Source organism: Ctenocephalides felis, unplaced genomic scaffold (assembly GCF_003426905.1).
Source record: "Ctenocephalides felis isolate EL2017-DRISC unplaced genomic scaffold, ASM342690v1 CF-g0.4_SCAFFOLD_01604, whole genome shotgun sequence".
Classification (NCBI taxonomy): domain Eukaryota; kingdom Metazoa; phylum Arthropoda; class Insecta; order Siphonaptera; family Pulicidae; genus Ctenocephalides; species Ctenocephalides felis.
The window spans coordinates 15,345,857-15,351,543 of NW_020537758.1; positions in this window are offsets into that span (position 1 = coordinate 15,345,857).

Below are 5,687 nucleotides of genomic sequence, written 5' to 3' on the forward strand. Positions count from 1 at the left end.
CCTTTTAGATGTAGATCGAGATCTAGTGGAAAAAGTAACATCAAAACAATTTTTTCCAGATATTTATAATGAATACATTGACATCAAAACAACATAAAACGCTTTGATTTAAATTTGCCTCTTATATTACATTAAAGACTCTTTAATATTTTTTTTAGATCTTCAAAATTTTTTAGGGCTCTAAATCGATATCTAGGTCAATACTTACCTATACAAAACAGCATCAATGAACCAATCAGGGAGTGATAAATTTTGCCAGAATGTTGATGTAATTTTCTGGAATAAGTTATGAATGGGATAATTTGTATAAGGAAACAAAGTGTTAAGATTTCCTAATAATATCATAACCACTTACCATAAATATACCATGAAGGTATTTGAAAATTTACTATAATATAAGACAACTATCTAGTAATTTTTCCATTCTCAAGGTAAAAAAAGTTGGATATCAAAGCCGCTAATCCTGTTTCAACATGTCGTTACCTTGAATATCAGTCAGATGATTGTATTTTTTTCTTTCTTGAAAAAGAATTAAATTTTCAGTTACCATCATATTCTTTACAAAATATATGATTACCATCAAACGTTTATCTCATCAGCTACCATATTCAAAACGACTCCCCGAGTTGGCCGAAACGAGTCGATCCGGTTTTAAAAGCAAGATGGCGTTCAAGCCAGTCGCCCTTGGCTAGAAGGGTGTTATATGGCGAGTAGGGGTTTTCGGAAAATAATGCGAAAAGGGTTATGGGTGCCCTCGTGCCGGCTTTAAACCCAAGAGCTCTAAAGGGTTCTATCTCTGAATATGCAAACACAGATCGCATATATATGTCTTCGTGTGCGTGCGTTAGAGCCTACTGTATTCGTACGGGGCACCCTAGGCATGCAAATTATACTGGGATAGAGCATAAGAGCGCAAGCTGAGTGTATCCAAGGGAGGTTTTTAACAGAAGGCTTTAGGGAAGAGCAGGTACAGCGCGTGGCAATATGGTTGCGGAATTAGTGGACGTTTGTTCGATGTTTTGGAAACTTAATTTAACATTCTTGAGATTCAAAGCACATCGTGAAATTTACCATGAATTATAAACAAAAACAGCACACAAGTATAGAAACAAGCTAATCAGTCACCCAAATTCATTAGCAAACTCCTTGATAACAGAGAACTATCCAAGAAGATTGAAAAGAAAAGCGCCACTGGATTTAAGCCATCAACTCTCCTGATAAAAAATGGAAATAACTTAATCATTATTCATAAGAAATTATTGAATAAGTAAATATTTAAAATTATATAATTATAAATAAAATATTGTGAATTCTATATCGAATGGAAGAACAACTACTGAGTTGTTTTTTCCAACATGCCCTTGTAGTATACATTGTCTCTTTTCGGCCGACTATTGTGAATTCATCCAATTTATTGAATGTCCTTTACTAGACAGTTGTAAATAAAAAAGATAATAAGAAAAATTATAAACATATATGTATTTTCATAATAATGAAGTTAATTGTAATAACTTATTCCAATAATGTTTACCAATTTCGTAGATCTTACATTTTCAATCATAACTTCTCCACGTGTTAAAAAAGATGACATCTACGCTTTTTTATACTTCATTCATTCCAAAGAAGATTCCGTCACTTATATAATATTTTGACTAACGTGCAAGCAAATATTTTAGTAAAAATGCTCTATATCTTGTTTAACCAAATTAATGTTCAATCACATCAGAAGCATTTAATATATTTAAACGAAACTTTATAAGTAACTACCAAACCATAGTTAGTTTTGTATTAATTGTAGCATATTATTAATAATGATACAAGATTAAACTAGGTACAACTACAAGATAATATTTTGCATTTATTCTTAATCAGATAATTATATTACTTATTTTATCATTTTATGTTTGACCATCAATCAGAATTATATATGTTCTAGAAACTATATAGAATGCAACCCTGTTATTGATTATTTTCCAACTCATGAGATTTTTCATTAATTTCAATGTAATATTGATGAGTTATATTATTAAAATATTTTGTTTTATTTTATATCACTAGTGTATTTGATATCAAGCTGGTCGAAGTCGGCATTGAATCCAGAACCAATGGTTGATTTGATATACCAAGTTTTACCACCAGAATAAGCTTTATTTATACAGATGTGTTATAATTGATTTTGCTTGGGATAGTGCAATAATATTATCCGGTTTATCTAAAAACGAGCTCCAATAAAAGCACAATATTGGTAATGGATACCCAAGATTCAAATATTGCGCCACGATTCAAAATAATTCATAAAATTTTCATACAATAAATATTTTATTCAACAATAAACTAAGCTTAATTCAACAGCTTTTTTTTTCAAATCAAATTTTCCATTATAAATCAAATTTGCTTCAAATGTTTACGTCAAAGGAAAGATACCCAGTGTAATTAATTTTTGGGAGATGTTTGGGCATATGGAATTCACGTGTAGCATATGTGATAGATTTCATTGGACATTATATTTAATAACCGTCATTAAATTTTGCACGTAGGGTCTTATTATACGCTTGTATATCATAAGCAGAAGATATATTTGGTTACATGTGGTTCGAGGAACGATTTTTTATTTATATTAATAGTATTCAAAATTTATACAGATAATAATTTTATTAAAAAATATTTTGAGATAAGTAATTATTGATTAATCAAATTACATATTGTGATTATAATAACTCTCTGAAAAGAGAGCATCATTTAAAAATCATGACTTAGACTTTGGTATATGTTGTGCATGGATGAAATTTTATTGAAATACTTATATATGTATATATATATATATATATATATTTCAAAGTAACTAGCAGCCCATTCGTCGAAATAAAAAAGGTATAAAGTGTAAATACTTTTATTTATACGTTTCGACACAAGATGCGTGTCATCATTCAGCAACTACAACAATTTGAAAATTTTATTACTAATATAAACAACAATATAGATTAATTGTAGCATAGAGAAACATTATACACACCACAGGACAAAAACACTCAACAAAAATTTATTTTAAAAAATTAAACTTAATAACATATTAGAGAAAAACATTTTTTTAGAAAAAATTATGAATAACTAAAAGATTTGAAACTAATTTGACTTTAGTCAAATTTAATTTAGTTTAGTTTAATTTAGTCAAATTAGTTTCAAATCTTTTAGTTATTCATAATTTTTTCTAAAAAAATGTTTTTCTCTAATATGTTATTAAGTTTAATTTTTTAAAATAAATTTTTGTTGAGTGTTTTTGTCCTGTGGTGTGTATAATGTTTCTCTATGCTACAATTAATCTATATTGTTGTTTATATTAGTAATAAAATTTTCAAATTGTTGTAGTTGCTGAATGATGACACGCATCTTGTGTCGAAACGTATAAATAAAAGTATTTACACTTTATACCTTTTTTATTTCGACGAATGGGCTGCTAGTTACTTTGAAATATGTTTCAACGTCGAAAAAACTATCAAGATATATATATATATATATATATATATATATATAATATATATATATATATATATATGTGTGTGTGTGTGTGTAATTAGATAATTTTTTGAATGATTAAATACGTCAATTATTGAAATATTAATAATATTATTACCTTGCTAATATTTGTTCTCAACAAACCATATCAAACGCTTCAAACCAAAATAGTTTCGTAAAAACATTGTTACTTATACATCATTTACAATTACGAATGTGGATCTCATTTTCAAGCAAACTACATTTCTGAAAATATTTTGACGCGTTAAAATCTCGCCAAACCTCAAAACCTCGAGCGCGGTAAATTTGCTTAGTCCAGAAGCAAATGGTAGGAATAGCGTCAGAGAGACATGATGAATACGTGGTATTTAATATTTGCGATTCCTTTATTACAGCGTTGCATTTCCTGAAAGTCCGCGGCAAATATTTGAACCCGCCGCTTGAATTATGTAATTTCCTGCTAATCTAATATATGGTCGTTGAATCAACCGGAGCCACCGCCTCCGAACAAGGGCGAGGCGGAGGATAGTTTTTCGGTCGTGTACACAGTTACACATTTTGTGTGTGTAAACCAAAATAAAGACTACAGCGTATAATTTTGGCCAAATCCATTACAATAGTTACCTGAAAATAAAGTTTTAATAATATCTGTGATCAGAGAATTACTTAAAAAGTCGTTTGTGGGAACTATTAGTTAAACAAACCTTAAACGCTAAGGGTCTTACAGAATTTTAAAACAACTAAAATTTAATCAAATTGTGTACAACATAATATATCAAGCGGTGTGAATATAATATATATATATATATATATATATATTTATCAAATTGTCTTATTGTCTGAAAAAGCAACTTAACACAATGGTATTTTCAAATTGTATAGGAAGTCTTCTCATGTATAATTTTAGTTTTATTATTAGTGTTCAACTCACTTTTAAGCAAGATAAGAATTGAGACCAAAATTTCAAGGATCGTCATCATCAAATGAGAATTTAACGCCAACTATTAGAAAAAACTCCATATATATATATATATATATATATATATATATATATATATATATATATATATATATTGGTTTATTCATCATGTCTAAATTAGAAGTGTTCCTAAGAAATTTGATATCTATATATCTTTGCAGAATTTGCTAAGACAATTAAACACCATTTTAACCCATGTAAATTTGTTTTTGCTGATTACAATCTTATTCAAATTGATACAAATTCAATTAACTATAACTGAGTACGGAAAGTGAATTGATCCATTTATCCATTTACTGATAAAAGATACTGTCGGCCTGAACAGCTAGGATCCCAAAATGATGCCATATGCCAAAATTTACTGCAGCTGCCTAACTGTAACCTAATGTAAACAAAAATAATGATATTCCCATATGCAATTGTGTTTTCCGATGTGTTAAATCAATCCTGAAAAATGTATACCGTCTTAATAAGTTACATTATGTTTACTATTACCTTTGTAAATGTACGAGCAATAAAAACCATGAATTATTTGCCGGAATATCTAAAAAATCAACAAATAGAAAAATTAAAAGCTACTTCATAGCAACAGACCATTGTGTGATATTGTGTTGCAAGATAAATGCTAGTTGACCGATTTAAACTCGATACATTTTTATGGATTGCAAAAATTGAAACGAAACAGTAACAAAAACGCGACCCGAAAAAAATACGGAAAAAAGCAGTAATTCGCCGCATGACAATACCGAAAACCAAAAACAAGAAGGCGTGCGTGTCGCTCTCTACACAACCGCCGACCGATCGAGCGATGTTAATAGTTGTCAAATTTAATAGCACGATAATTGCGTCAGACGGCGGCGGCGGCGTACATGCTGTATTTACTATCGCGAAATAAAACAAAACCTCAGACAAATAGGAGAGCGCAGATGGAAACGCTCTGTCGACGAGAGGAAATATTTTCTCCGGGACACCTGTATACGCCCCCTGTCGCGCCATCGCGGAGTTAAGTGTGAGGTGTGTGTGTGCCTACACCCGGCAGGCGGCCGGGCTTCATGCAAATGACCGGAGAGTTTTCGCAACTCCGGGGCAAAAACTAAATTTCCCTGGTGATCAATGTATGTCACGCGCGCTACGCTTTTGCCGTGCCGTACGCCGGCGGGGTTCCGCGACCGACCTGGGCTGAGGCTTCACCCTT